Genomic DNA, 14,494 nt, shown 5'->3' with positions numbered 1-14,494 from the left:
TCTGTCTGTCTGTCTGTCTGTCTGGTTCAGTCGGTCCGGTTCAGTCTGTCTGTCTGTCTGTCTGATTCAGTCGGTCCGGTTCAGTCTGTCTGTCTGTCTGGTTCAGTCGGTCCGGTTCAGTCTGTCTGTCTGTCTGTCTGGTTCAGTCAGTCCGGTTCAGTCTGTCTGTCTGGTTCAGTTGGTCCGGTTCAGTCTGTCTGTCTGTCTGGTTCAGTCGGTCCGGTTCAGTCTGTCTGTCTGTCTGGTTCAGTCGGTCCGGTTCAGTCTGTCTGGTTCAGTCCGTCCGGTTCAGTCTGTCTGTCTGTCTGGTTCAGTCGGTCCGGGTTCAGTCTGTCTGTCTGTTTGTCTGTCTGGTTCAGTCGGTCCGGGTTCAGTCTGTCTGTCTGTCTGGTTCAGTCGGTCCGGTTCAGTCTGTCTGGTTCAGTCCGTCCGGTTCAGTCTGTCTGTCTGTCTGGTTCAGTCGGTCCGGGTTCAGTCTGTCTGTCTGTTTGTCTGTCTGGTTCAGTCGGTCCGGTTCAGTCTGTCTGTCTGTCTGGTTCAGTCGGTCCGGTTCAGTCTGTCTGTCTGTCTGGTTCAGTCGGTCTGGTTCAGTTTGTCTTTCTGTCTGGTTCAGTCGGTCCGGTTCAGTCTGTCTGTCTGTCTGGTTCAGTTGGTCCGGTTCAGTCTGTCTGTCTGTCTGGTTCGGTCGGTCCGGTTCAGTCTGTCTGTCTGTCTGGTTCAGTCGGTCCGGTTCAGTCTGTCTGTCTGTCTGGTTCAGTCGGTCCGGTTCAGTCTGTCTTTCTGTCTGGTTCAGTCGGTCCGGTTCAGTCTGTCTGTCTGCCTGGTTCAGTCGGTCCGGTTCAGTCTGTCTGTCTGTCTGGTTCAGTCGGTCCGGTTCAGTCTGTCTGTCTGTCTGGTTCAGTCGGTCCGGTTCAGTCTGTCTGTCTGTCTGGTTCAGTCGGTCCGGTTCAGTCTGTCTGTCTGTCTGGTTCAGTCGGTCCGGTTCAGTCTGTCTGTCTGTCTGGTTCTGTCGGTCCGGTTCAATCTGTCTGGTTCAGTCGGTCCGGTTCAATCTGTCTGGTTCAGTCGGTCCGGTTCAGTCTGTCTATCTGTCTGGTTCAGTCGGTCCGGTTCAGTCTGTCTGTCTGTCTGGTTCAGTCGGTCCGGTTCAGTCTGTCTGTCTGTCTGGTTCAGTCTGTCTATATGTCTGTCTGTCTGGTTCAGTCGGTCCGGTTCAGTCTGTCTGTCTGTCTGGTTCAGTCGGTCCGGTTCAGTCTGTCTGTCTGGTTCAGTCGGTTCGGTTCAGTCGGTCCGGTTCAGTCTGTCTGTCTGTCTGGTTCAGTCGGTCCGGTTCAGTCTGTCTGTCTGTCTGGTTCAGTCTGTCTATATGTCTGTCTGTCTGGTTCAGTCGGTCCGGTTCAGTCCGTCTGTCTGTCTGGTTCAGTCGGTCCTGTTCTGTCTGTCTGTCTGTCTGGTTCATTCGGTCCGGTTCAGTCTGTCTGTCTGTCTTGTTCAGTCGGTCCGGTTCAGTCTGTCTGTCTGTCTGGTTCAGTCGGTCCGGTTCAGTCTGTCTGTCTGTCTGGTTCAGTCGGTCCGGTTCAGTCTGTCTGGCTGTCAGTCCGGTTCAGTCAGTCTGGTTCTGTCTGTCTGTCTGGTTCAGTCGGTCCGGGTTCAGTCTGTCTGTCTGTCTGGTTCAGTCGGTCCGGTTCAATCTGTCTGGTTCAGTCGGTCCGGTTCAGTCTGTCTGTCTGTCTGTCTGGTTCAGTCGGTCCAGTTCAGTCTGTCTGTCTGTCTGGTTCAGTCGGTCCGGTTCAGTCTGTCTTTCTGACTGGTTCAGTCTGTCCGGTTCAGTCTGTCTGTCTGTCTGGTTCAGTCGGTCCGGTTCAGTCTGTCTGTCTGCCTGGTTCAGTCGGTCCGGTTCAGTCTGTCTGTCTGTCTGGTTCAGTCGGTCCGGTTCAGTCTGTCTGTCTGTCTGGTTCAGTCGGTCCGGTTCAGTCAGTCTGTCTGACCGGTCCAGTCGGTCCGGGTTCAGTCTGTCTGTCTGTCTGGTTCAGTCGGTCCGGTTCAATCTTTCTGGTTCAGTCGGTCCGGTTCAGTCTGTCTGTCTGTCTGGTTCAGTCGGTCCGGTTCAGTCTGTCTGTCTGTCTGTCTGGTTCAGTCGGTCCGGTTCAGTCTGTCTGTCTGTCTGGTTCAGTCGGTCCGGTTCAGTCTGTCTGTCTGTCTGGTTCAGTCGGTCCAGTTCAGTCTGTCTGTCTGTCTGGTTCTGTCGGTCCGGTTCAGTCTGTCTTTCTGACTGGTTCAGTCTGTCCGGTTCAGTCTGTCTGTCTGTCTGGTTCAGTCGGTCCGGTTCAGTCTGTCTGTCTGCCTGGTTCAGTCGGTCCGGTTCAGTCTGTCTGTCTGTCTGGTTCAGTCGGTCCGGTTCAGTCTGTCTGTCTGTCTGGTTCAGTCGGTCCGGTTCAGTCAGTCTGTCACTCACTCACTCACTCACTCACTCACTCACTCACTCACTCACTCACTCACTCACTCACTCACTCACTCACTCACTCACTCACACTCTCTCAATAGTCCCCCTTTCTATTCTCATTACGCACCACTAAATGCTGGTGAAGGTTAAGAATGAGTACCCAGGCTTCAGGAGGACTCTAGATGTCTGTTAGATTATTTTAGACTCTATAAACTTCCCTCTTTTTAATTGTATTCTGCCTCAGAGGGGCAGAATACAATTGGGGCTGCATTGTAGCCTAGTGGTTAGAGCGTTGGACTAGTAACCCAAAAGTTGCAAGATCAAATCCCCGAGCTGACAAGGTACAAAATCTGTCGTTCTGCCCCTGAACAAGGCAGTTAACCTACTGTTCCTAGGCCGTCATTGAAAATAAGAATTTGTTCTTAACTGACTTGCCTAGTTAAATAAAGGTAAAAATAAAAAGAGGCGGCCCTGTGTACCACAGAGGGTCATGGAAGAAGCAACAACGTGTCTGTAAAGGGATAACAGCTCCCCAACCCACTATCTAGTGGAACACCAGCCATAATAAAGTCTTTAAATCAGCACTGTTTCATTCATACACACGCATTCACCACCACACATTGTTATAGGCCCATAACTCAGTTTCTTTACTCACTCAAGATAAGCAGAGGCTCAATGCTAAAATAAGTCATTGCATGTGTAACAATATATTCTCCCAGTCTAGTTTTATTCAAGACTTGAATCAGAATGCCAGACAGAAATGTGTGTTTGTGTAATATGTACTGAGTCTACTTTTCTTCCAGACTCCAACAATAGTGCTCTATCATGTAATCCTATTTCACTGTATAATTCAATTTGAATGAGGCGCTGCAGGCGACAGACAGGCAGAGGGAGCATGGTGAGAGCTGGTCTGGGGAATACTGGTGTGATCAGTGAGGTGCTGGCGCCCTCTAGTGCTCAGGTTTGGACACACCCTGCTGACATAGTGGCTTAATTAAGGGTCAAACTCAAGCTGTCAGATCCAATGTTTTGGTTAATACTATATACTGAAACATTTATAATTTTAACGGAATGTTGTCCTTACTCAGTACATTTGTGTCTTAGTTTAGTCCAGTCTACAGTCTTTAGAAAACAGTAGCCATTAGATCAGTTGACACTAGGGGGAGCTATTGTAGCATGTGAATCTGTCAGGCATTTACCGGCAGTGAGGCTGATGTAGCTACAGGTAACTGCCAAAATAAAGGAAACACTAGAGTAAATGAAGGACACAAAGTATATTGAAAGAAGGTGCTTCCACACAGGTGTGGTTCCTGAGTTAATTAAGCAATTAAAACATCCCATCATGCTTAGGGTCATGTTTAAAAAATTTGGGCAAGCCATTATTTTGGCTACCATGTCTATGCCCCCATAGGATGACAATGCCCCCATCCACAGTCCACGAGTACTCAAATCAAATTTGTCACATGCGCCGAATACAACAGTGACCTTACAGTGAACCTTACAGTGAAATAATTACTTACAAGCCCTTAACCAACATTGCATTTTTAAGAAAATCCCCCCCAAAAGTAAGAGAAGAATAACAAATAATTAAAGAGCAGCAGTAAATACCAATAACGGGGCTATATACAGGGGGTACTCACTGAATGATTTGATGAGCATGAAAATGATGTCAACCACATGCCATGGCCGTCTCTGTCACCAGATCTCAACCAAATTGAACTGTGCCTGAGACACTGTTTTCCACCCCCATCAACAAAACAACAAATGATGGAATTGTTGTGGAAGAATGGTGTTGCATCTCTCCAATAGTTCCAGACACTTGTAGAATCTATGTAAAGGCACAGTGAAGCTGTTCTGGCTCGTGGGGCCCAACACCCTATTAAGTTGGTGTTTCCTTTATTTTGGCAGTTACTAGTATGTATGTGTGGTGTGTAGGTGCATCTGACATGGGACAATTTAATATGTTACATGAACAAGGTAACATTATTTTATCTTTATTTAACTAGGCTAGTCAGTTAAGAACAAATTCTTATTTTCAATGACGGCCTAGGAACAGTAGGTTAACTGCCTTGTTCAGGGGCCGAACGACAGATTTTTACCTTGTTGGCTTGGGGATTAGTAACCTTTAACCTTTGGGTTACTAGTCCAACGCTCTAACCACTAGGCTACCTGCCGCCCCAACATGTCTGTGTATATTCTGTCTAACAGTATCTCCTGCTGTTAGAAACACATCAACTGAAATAATAGGATGGTTTTTATTTTTGGCTGAGCCTTGGATGGTTGGTTGGGATGAATCAAACTTCAACAGTCTCTGCCAAGTCTTCCAGCTAAGTGCTTCCCTCATCAGAGAGTCTGTTTCACTTGCAATCTACAAGTCCATTTTTTTGTGAAAAGAAAATGCTGGGGAGAAACAAAACATAACGGCAGTAGAGGGGAAGGTGGTCTCCTCTCTCTCTCTCTCTCTCTCTCTCTCTCTCTCTCTCTCTCTCTCTCTCTCTCTCTCTCTCTCTCTCTCTCTCTCTCTCTCTCACTTCAGTCTCTGACAATCTCCTGGGATTTCACAACTATAGGATCCACTTTAAGCACATCACTGACAATGCGTTCTTCTGAGTTGTTCTGTTATAACACAGTAGTTCATCCTGCCCTGTGGTATTCCACGTATGGCTGACTTTAAAGTAGAGGACAAGGGCGGCAGGTAGCCTAGCGGTTAAGAGCGTTGGGCCAGTTACCGAAAGGTTGCTGGTTTGATTCTGTGAGCCGACTAGATGAAAAATCAGTCAATGTGCCCTTGAGCAAAGCATTTCAGCCTAATTGATCCTCCTGTAAGTTGCTCTGGATAATAGTGTCTGCGAAAGAACTCAAATATAAATGTAAAAGGCAGTGGTGTAAAGTACTGAAGTAAAAATACTTGAAAGTACTACTTAAGTAGTTTTTTGGGGTATCTGTACTTTACTATTTATTTTTGACTACTTTTACTTCACTACATTCCTAAAGAAAATAATGTACTTTTTACTCCATACATTTTCCCTGACACCCAAAAGAACTTTACAGGAAAATAGTCCAACTCACTCACTTATCAAGAGAACATCCCTGGTCATCCCTACTGCCTCTGATCTGGCGAACTCACTAAACACAAATGCTTTGTTTGTAAATTAATGTCAGAGGGTTGTAGTGTTCCCCTGGCTATCCGTAAATTAAAAAAATATCGAAATTGTGCTGTCTGTTTTGCATAATATAAGGAATTAGAAATTATACTTACTTTTACTTTTGATGCTTAAGTACATTTTAGCAATACAATTTACTTTTGATACTTAAGTATATTTAAAACCAAGTACTTTTAGACTTTTACTCAAGTAGTTTTTTACTGGGCGACTCTCACTTTTACTTGAGTCATTTTCTATTAAGGTATCTTTACTTTGACTCAAGTATGACTTTTGAGTTTGTTTTCCACCACTGAGTGGAGAAGTGGAATTGTAAGGATAAAGGAAAGAGGATGGAAGGAGGTCTAAATCTCCAGCTCTGTTGAGGCTCAGGCTCCATTAATCCTGATAGATCCTTTATTTACGTTTCATTTCCTCCTCTTCCTCTGAGAGAGCAAGGGAAAGAAAACCCACCAGCCGTGGTTCCGCCTCTACTCTCTCTTTCACTTTCCCATAACCACCCCTGGTCCCTGCTCACACAGCCTTCCGGATTTCTATGTGCTTTGTGAAAGATTGTGTCTGTGCATTGAGTGCCTATGTGTGTTTTCTTTGTGTTTCCCCAGAGGTCTATTGTTTCCCGAAGCTGTCCCATGTTGAGTATAAGCCCCCTGTCTCCCCCTGGCTCTGCCTGCAAATCTAATAGAAAGTTAATGTTGGGTAAGTGGACCACGGTGGTTTAATTGAGTCTAATAGAAAGTTAATGTTGGGTAACTGGACCATGATGGGTTAATTGAGTCTAATAGAATGTTAATGTTGGGTAAGTGGACCACGGTGGGTTAATTGAGTCTAATAGAACGTTAATGTTGGGTAAGTGGACCACGGTGGGTTAATTGAATCTAATAGAAAGTTTATGTTGGGTAAGTGGACCACGGTGGGTTAATTGAGTCTAATAGAACGTTAATGTTGGGTAAGTGGACCACGGTGGGTTAATTGAATCTAATAGAAAGTTTATGTTGGGTAAGTGGACCACGGTGGGTTAATTGAGTCTAATAGAACGTTAATGTTGGGTAAGTGGACCACGGTGGGTTAATTGAATCTAATAGAAAGTTAATGTTGGGTAAGTGGACCACGGTGGGATAATTGAGTCACAACAGGAGGACAGAAGATTTTGAAATGTTGTCATATTTTTTCTTCTGTTTTTGTCTTAGGAGTAGATTACTTCCAGACATACTGACAGTCCGACCCAGTGCTCTGTGAAATGACTCCTTTAATTTCAGACATTTTTAGTTTTCTAAAAGCTGTTAGTGTATAGCAGAGCCAGAGGCATATACAGAGAAAGATGGAGAGACAGAAGAAGTGAAAGGGAGGCCTATAGAGAGAAAGATGGAGAGACAGAAGAAGTGAAAGGGAGGCCTATAGAGAGAAAGATGGAGAGACAGAAGAAGTGAAAGGGAGGCATATAGAGAGAAAGATGGAGAGACAGAAGAAGTGAAAGGGAGGCATAGAGAGAGAAAGATGGAGAGACAGAAGAAGTGAAAGGGAGGCACATAGAGAGAAAGATGGAGAGACAGAAGAAGTGAAAGGGAGGCATAGAGAGAGAAAGATGGAGAGACAGAAGAAGTGAAAGGGAGGCATAGAGAGAGAAAGATGGAGAGACAGAAGAAGTGAAAGGGAGGCACATAGAGAGAAAGATGGAGAGACAGAAGAAGTGAAAGGGAGGCACAGAGATAAAGATGGAGAGACAGAAGAAGTGAAAGGGAGGCATAGAGAGAGAAAGATGGAGAGACAGAAGAAGTGAAAGGGAGGCACATAGAGAGAAAGATGGAGAGACAGAAGAAGTGAAAGGGAGGCATAGAGAGAGAAAGATGGAGAGACAGAAGAAGTGAAAGGGAGGCACATAGAGAGAAAGATGGAGAGACAGAAGAAGTGAAAGGGAGGCATAGAGAGAGAAAGATGGAGAGACAGAAGAAGTGAAAGGGAGGCCTATAGAGAGAAAGATGGAGAGACAGAAGAAGTGAAAGGGAGGCACATAGAGAGAAAGATGGAGAGACAGAAGAAGTGAAAGGGAGGCATAGAGAGAGAAAGATGGAGAGACAGAAGAAGTGAAAGGGAGGCCTATAGAGAGAAAGATGGAGAGACAGAAGAAGTGAAAGGGAGGCACATAGAGAGAAAGATGGAGAGACAGAAGAAGTGAAAGGGAGGCATAGAGAGAGAAAGATGGAGAGACAGAAGAAGTGAAAGGGAGGCCTATAGAGAAAAAGATGGAGAGACAGAGAATAAGTGAAAGGGAGGCACATAGAGAGAAAGATGGAGAGACAGAATAAGTGAAAGGGAGGCACATAGAGAGAAAGATGGAGAGACAGAAGAAGTGAAAGGGAGGCACATAGAGAGAAAGATGGAGAGACAGAAGAAGTGAAAGGGAGGCATAGAGGGAGAAAGATGGAGAGACAGAAGAAGTGAAAGGGAGGCATAGAGAGAGAAAGATGGAGAGACAGAAGAAGTGAAAGGGAGGCACATAGAGAGAAAGATGGAGAGACAGAAGAAGTGAAAGGGAGGCACATAGAGAGAAAGATGGAAAGACAGAAGAAGTGAAAGGGAGGCACATAGAGATAAAGATGGAGAGACAGAAGAAGTGAAAGGGAGGCCTATAGAGAGAAAGATGGAGAGACAGAAGAAGTGAAAGGGAGGCATAGAGAGAGAAAGATGGAGAGACAGAAGAAGTGAAAGGGAGGCATAGAGAGAGAAAGATGGAGAGACAGAAGAAGTGAAAGGGAGGCATAGAGAGAAAGATGGAGAGACAGAAGAAGTGAAAGGGAGGCACATAGAGATAAAGATGGAGAGACAGAAGAAGTGAAAGGGAGGCATATAGAGAGAAAGATGGAGAGACAGAAGAAGTGAAAGGGAGGCATATAGAGAGAAAGATGGAGAGACAGAAGAAGTGAAAGGGAGGCACATAGAGAGAAATATGGAGAGACAGAGAAGAAGTGAAAGGGAGGCATAGAGAGAGAAAGATGGAGAGACAGAAGAAGTGAAAGGGAGGCACATAGAGAGAAATATGGAGAGACAGAAGAAGTGAAAGGGAGGCCTATAGAGAGAAAGATGGAGAGACAGAAGAAGTGAAAGGGAGGCACATAGAGAGAAATATGGAGAGACAGAAGAAGTGAAAGGGAGGCCTATAGAGAGAAAGATGGAGAGACAGAAGAAGTGAAAGGGAGGGATATAGAGAGAAAGATGGAGAGACAGAAGAAGTGAAAGGGAGGGATATAGAGAGAAAGATGGTGAGACAGAGAAGAAGTGAAAGGGAGGCCTATAGAGAGAAAGATGGAGAGACAGAAGAAGTGAAAGGGAGGCATAGAGAGAAAGATGGAGAGACAGAAGAAGTGAAAGGGAGGCCTATAGAGAGAAAGATGGAGAGACAGAAGAAGTGAAAGGGAGGCCTATAGAGAGAAAGATGGAGAGACAGAAGAAGTGAAAGGGAGGCCTATAGAGAGAAAGATGGAGAGACAGAAGAAGTGAAAGGGAGGCCTATAGAGAGAAAGATGGAGAGACAGAAGAAGTGAAAGGGAGGCATATAGAGAGAAAGATGGAGAGACAGAAGAAGTGAAAGGGAGGCCTATAGAGAGAAAGATGGAGAGACAGAAGAAGTGAAAGGGAGGCATAGAGAGAAAGATGGAGTGAAAGAGAAGAAGTTAATACGCTCACCCCCATGTGCTTCTGATCACCATCTTGTCCTTGTTCATAATATCTCAGTCTATGTCTGGTGTTTAGTGTCTAGTTTAAGTGTCTGGTGTTAGTATCTCATAGCGTCTCGGCGTCACATTGATGTTTGTTTGGGTTTACACACTATGGGAGAGAGAAGTGCTCAGTCTTAACACTAGAGGGTTATTCTTATTCCACCTCTGCTCAGCTTAAACCGTTTAACCTCCCTCTAATACCAAAACAAACGTCTACTGGAGGGGAGCTAGCTTCCATCCCCCCTTGAGGGTTGGCTGCTGAGGTTCATTCAAACTCCGTTATGTCTCTATTGAGTGACATGGTTTAAACCAATCTGCCATTTCCACGACCTTTAACCCTGAACATGGGAACTACTCAGCTCACAAGCATTTCCTGGTTGGTTACTAAGACCATGCATCACTGTGGTGTCACCCAGGGCGTATACTTAGTCCATTTGGATTTTTGTCACAGGCTTTTCTATGGGAGATCCATTTAACCAGGTATCATGCTAATCAACGTGACTGATTTTCCTCGTAGATAATTAAGGATAATTCAGTCCCATGCCCTTCTCTCAGATAATAACTATGTGGGACAAGGTTACAATGCTAGTTATTTGGAGTGGTAATAACCTCTGTTGATTTGAAAGAGATGGAATTACAGTCTGTTCATAATAGAGATCTGTCAGCATCACCTCTCTCCCTGTGGAGGATCATCATCACTCAGCCCCTTCCCTCACCACATCCTCCTGACATGCACAATCACAAACCACAGAACAGGTGAGCCCTTGTTCTAATGGCCTAGTCGTGGTTCTTCGGGCTCTGGTCAACACCCGATATCCATTAAAAAGCAGTGGTCTCCAAAATGTCTTATGTTCATTCCATGATCCATATGCTGATCTTATCTAAGTTATTGCTCAGTTCTATGGTGTCAATGAAGTTTCCATAGTTCCCATCAGATCAAAGTATGGCCCTGCTCAGCTGGGATGCTCTGTGGCTCACAGACAGAGAAGGTCACCGGGTGGGGCTTAGGGACCATGGTGTGAAGGTGTCAGACTTCAAGGTCTGTCTGAGCACCCTGTGTCACCTGGCATTGTGGTCCAGACTGGGGGGATGCAGCAGGGTGCCTTCAGGGGGTGGACTGGCACCCTTTGAAGCGGGTTGGTTTGAGATGCTGTAGCTGGATGGCCTCCATAGAAACGCTACCCTGCTTCCAAGCCCCATTTGATCCCAGAGTAACATGAGAGGTTGTGTAGCAGCCAGTCAACGACGGACAGACCCGCCTGATTGGTCGGAACAGGAAGCAACCGTGAACCAGGGGTCAGAAACAGAACACTTTTCTCAGAGCGGTGACTATTGGATTAGTGTTTTATGTAAACCAGAAAGCCAGAGGAGCATAGATAAACAAACACACAGTCACCGCACGCACACACACACACACACACACACACACACACACACACACACACACACACACACACACACACACACACACACACACACACACACACACACACACACACACACACACACACACACACACACACACACACACACAGACAGACAGACAGACAGACAGACAGACAGACAGACAGACAGACAGACAGACAGACAGACAGACAGACAGACAGACAGACAGACAGACAGACAGACAGACAGACAGACAGACAGACAGACAGACAGACAGACAGACAGACAGACAGACAGACAGACAGACAGACAGACAGACAGACAGACAGACAGACAGACAGACAGACAGACAGACAGACAGACAGACAGACAGACAGACAGACAGACAGACAGACAGACAGACAGACAGACAGACAGACAGACAGACAGACAGACAGACAGACAGACAGACAGACAGACAGACAGACAGACAGACAGTACATTTTCTCCCCCTGCTGGGCCTGTGAAGGTGACTGTTTTCTCTCATGCACAGTCACAGGTTAATGCAACACATCAAATATGGGAGTGACATTTTGATTTCATGGTTGGGGCAGATGTGTATAAATGAAAATGGATATGTGAAGTACACTAATAGCTGTTCAGTAGTTGAGTCACACCGTCCACCACATTGTCCTTTCTATATTTACATGCACTTCTTTCTTTTTTTGTGCACAGTCTGCCAAAGCCAGACGTCTCCACTTCAGGGAGATGAATAGAAACATCCAGGTTTATTGCACTCTGTCTCTTTACCTCTCACCCCCTCACTCTGTCTTTACCTCTCTCCCCCTCACTCTGTCTCTTTACCTCTCTTTCCCTCACTCTCTCTTTACCTCTCTCCTCCTCACTCTGTCTCTTTACCTCTCACCCCCTCACTCTGTCTTTACCTCTCCCCCCCTCACTCTGTCTCTTTACCTCTCTTTCCCTCACTCTCTCTTTACCTCTCTCCTCCTCACTCTGTCTCTTTACCTCTCTCTCCCTCACTCTGTCTCTTTACCTCTCACCCCCTCACTCTGTCTCTTTACCTCTCTCCCCCTCACTCTGTCTCTTTACCTCTCTTTCCCTCACTCTCTCTTTACCTCTCTCCTCCTCACTCTGTCTCTTTACCTCTCTCTCCCTCACTCTCTCTTTACCTCTCTCCTCCTCACTCTGTCTCTTTACCTCTCTCCCCCTCACTCTGTCTCTTTACCTCTCTCCCCCTGACTCTCTCTTTACCTCTCTCTCCCTCACTCTGTCTCTTTACCTCTCTCCCCCTCACTCTCTCTTTACCTCTCTCCCTCACTCTGTCTCTTTTCATCTCACCCCCTCACTCTGTCTCTTTACCTCTCTCCCCCTCACTCTGTCTCTTTACATCTCTCCCCTCACTCTGTCTCTTTACCTCTCTCCCCCTCACTCTGTCTCTTTACCTCTCTCCCCCTCACTCTCTCTTTACCTCTCTCTCCCTCACTCTGTCTCTACCTCTCTCCCCTCACTCTGTCTCTTTACCTCTCCCCCTCACTCTGTCTCTTTACCTCTCTCCCCCCACCCCGTCTCTTTACCTCTCTCTCCCTCACTCTGTCTCTTTACCTCTCCCCCTCACTCGGTCTCTTTACCTCTCTCTCCCTCACTCTGTCTCTTTACCTCTCTCCCCCTCACTCTCTATTTACCTCTCTCTCCCTCACTCTGTCTCTTTACCTCTCTCCCCCTCACTCTCTCTTTACCTCTCTCCCTCACTCTGTCTCTTTACCTCTCTCCCCCTCACTCTCTCTTTACCTCTCTCTCCCTCACTCTGTCTCTTTACCTCTCTCCCCCTCACTCTCTCTTTACCTCTCTCTCCCTCACTCTGTCTCTTTTCCTCTCACCCTCTCACTCTGTCTCTTTACCTCTCTCCCCCTCACTCTGTCTTTACCTCTCTCCCCCTCACTCTGTCTCTTTACCTCTCTTTCCCTCACTCTCTCTTTACCTCTCTCCTCCTCACTCTGTCTCTTTACCTCTCTCTCCCTCACTCTGTCTCTTTACCTCTCACCCCCTCACTCTCTCTTTACCTCTCTCTCCCTCACTCTGTCTCTTTAACTCTCTCCCCCTCACTCTCTCTTTACCTCTCTCTCCCTCACTCTGTCTCTTTACCTCTCTCCCCTCACTCTGTCTCTTTACCTCCTCCCCTCACTCTGTCTCTTTACCTCTCTCCCCCCACTCCGTCTCTTTACCTCTCTCTCCCTCACTCTGTCTCTTTACCTCTCCCCCTCACTCGGTCTCTTTACCTCTCTCTCCCTCACTCTGTCTCTTTACCTCTCTCCCCCTCACTCTCTCTTTACCTCTCTCTCCCTCACTCTGTCTCTTTACCTCTCTCCCCCTCACTCTCTCTTTACCTCTCTTTCCCTCACTCTGTCTCTTTACCTCTCTCCCCCTCACTCTGTCTCTTTACCTCTCTCCCCCTCACTCTGTCTCTTTACCTCTCTCCCCCTCACTCTCTCTTTACCTCTCTCTCCCTCACTCTGTCTCTTTACCTCTCTCCCCTCACTCTGTCTCTTTACCTCTCACCCCCTCACTCTGTCTCTTTACCTCTCTCCCCCCACTCCGTCTCTTTACCTCTCTCCCCCTCACTCGGTCTCTTTACCTCTCTCCTCCTCACTCGGTCTCTTTACCTCTCTCCCCCTCACTCTCTCTTTACCTCTCTCCCCCCCACTCTGTGTCTTTACCTCTCTCTCCCTCACTCTCTCTTTACCTCTCTCTCCCTCACTCTGTCTCTTTACCTTTCTCCCCCTCACTCTGTCTCTTTACCTCTCTCCCACTCACTCTCTCTTTATCTCTCCCCCTCACTCTCTCTTTACCTCTCCCCCTCACTCGGTCTCTTTACCTCTCTCCCCCTCACTCGGTCTCTTTACCTCTCTCCCCCTCACTCGGTCTCTTTACCTCTCTCCCCCTCACTCGGTCTCTTTACCTCTCTCCCCCCACTCTGTCTCTTTACCTCTCTCCCCCTCACTCGGTCTCTTTACCTCTCTCCCCCTCACTCTGTCTCTTTACCTCTCTCCCCCCACTCTGTCTCTTTACCTCTCCCCCTCACTATTTCTCTTTACCTCTCCCCCTCTCACTCGGTCTCTTTACCTCTCACCCCCTCACTCTCTCTTTACCTCTCTCTCCCCCTCACTCTCTCTTTACCTCTCTCCCCCCTCACTCTCTCTTTACCTCTCTCCCCCTCACTCTCTCTTTACCTCTCTCCCCCCCACTCTGTGTCTTTACCTCTCTCTCCCTCACTCTCTCTTTACCTCTCTCTCCCTCACTCTGTCTCTTTACCTTTCTCCCCCTCACTCTGTCTCTTTACCTCTCTCCCACTCACTCTCTCTTTATCTCTCCCCCTCACTCTCTCTTTACCTCTCCCCCCACTCTGTCTCTTTACCTCTCTCCCCCTCACTCTCTCTTTACCTTCCTCTCCCTCACTCTCTCTTTACCTCTCCCCCCACTCTGTCTCTTTACCTCTCTCCCCCCACTCTGTCTCTTTACCTCTCTCCCCCCACTCCGTCTCTTTACCTCTCTCCCGCCTCACTCTATTTTTCCACTGATGAGCGTCCAGCTCATATCCCTCCTCCGTTCATAAGTGAGATGAGAGACACATGGAGCAGGTCAATGTCACTGCAGGTTTTTTGTCATTAAGTCAAAGCAGGACAGTTTGTGTGCAGGACCGAGCGGAGCAGAAAGCCAACCCAGCTCTAATGGGCGCCATAATTAAAAAAGCTTTTAGAGCAGGGTGTGCCTCTGGGAGAGGAGGCAGGGTGGGG

This window comes from Salvelinus fontinalis, chromosome 34 (genome assembly GCF_029448725.1).
Source record: "Salvelinus fontinalis isolate EN_2023a chromosome 34, ASM2944872v1, whole genome shotgun sequence".
Classification (NCBI taxonomy): domain Eukaryota; kingdom Metazoa; phylum Chordata; class Actinopteri; order Salmoniformes; family Salmonidae; genus Salvelinus; species Salvelinus fontinalis.
The sequence above is the reverse complement of the archived record's forward strand: the minus strand, read 5'-3'. Positions refer to the sequence as shown.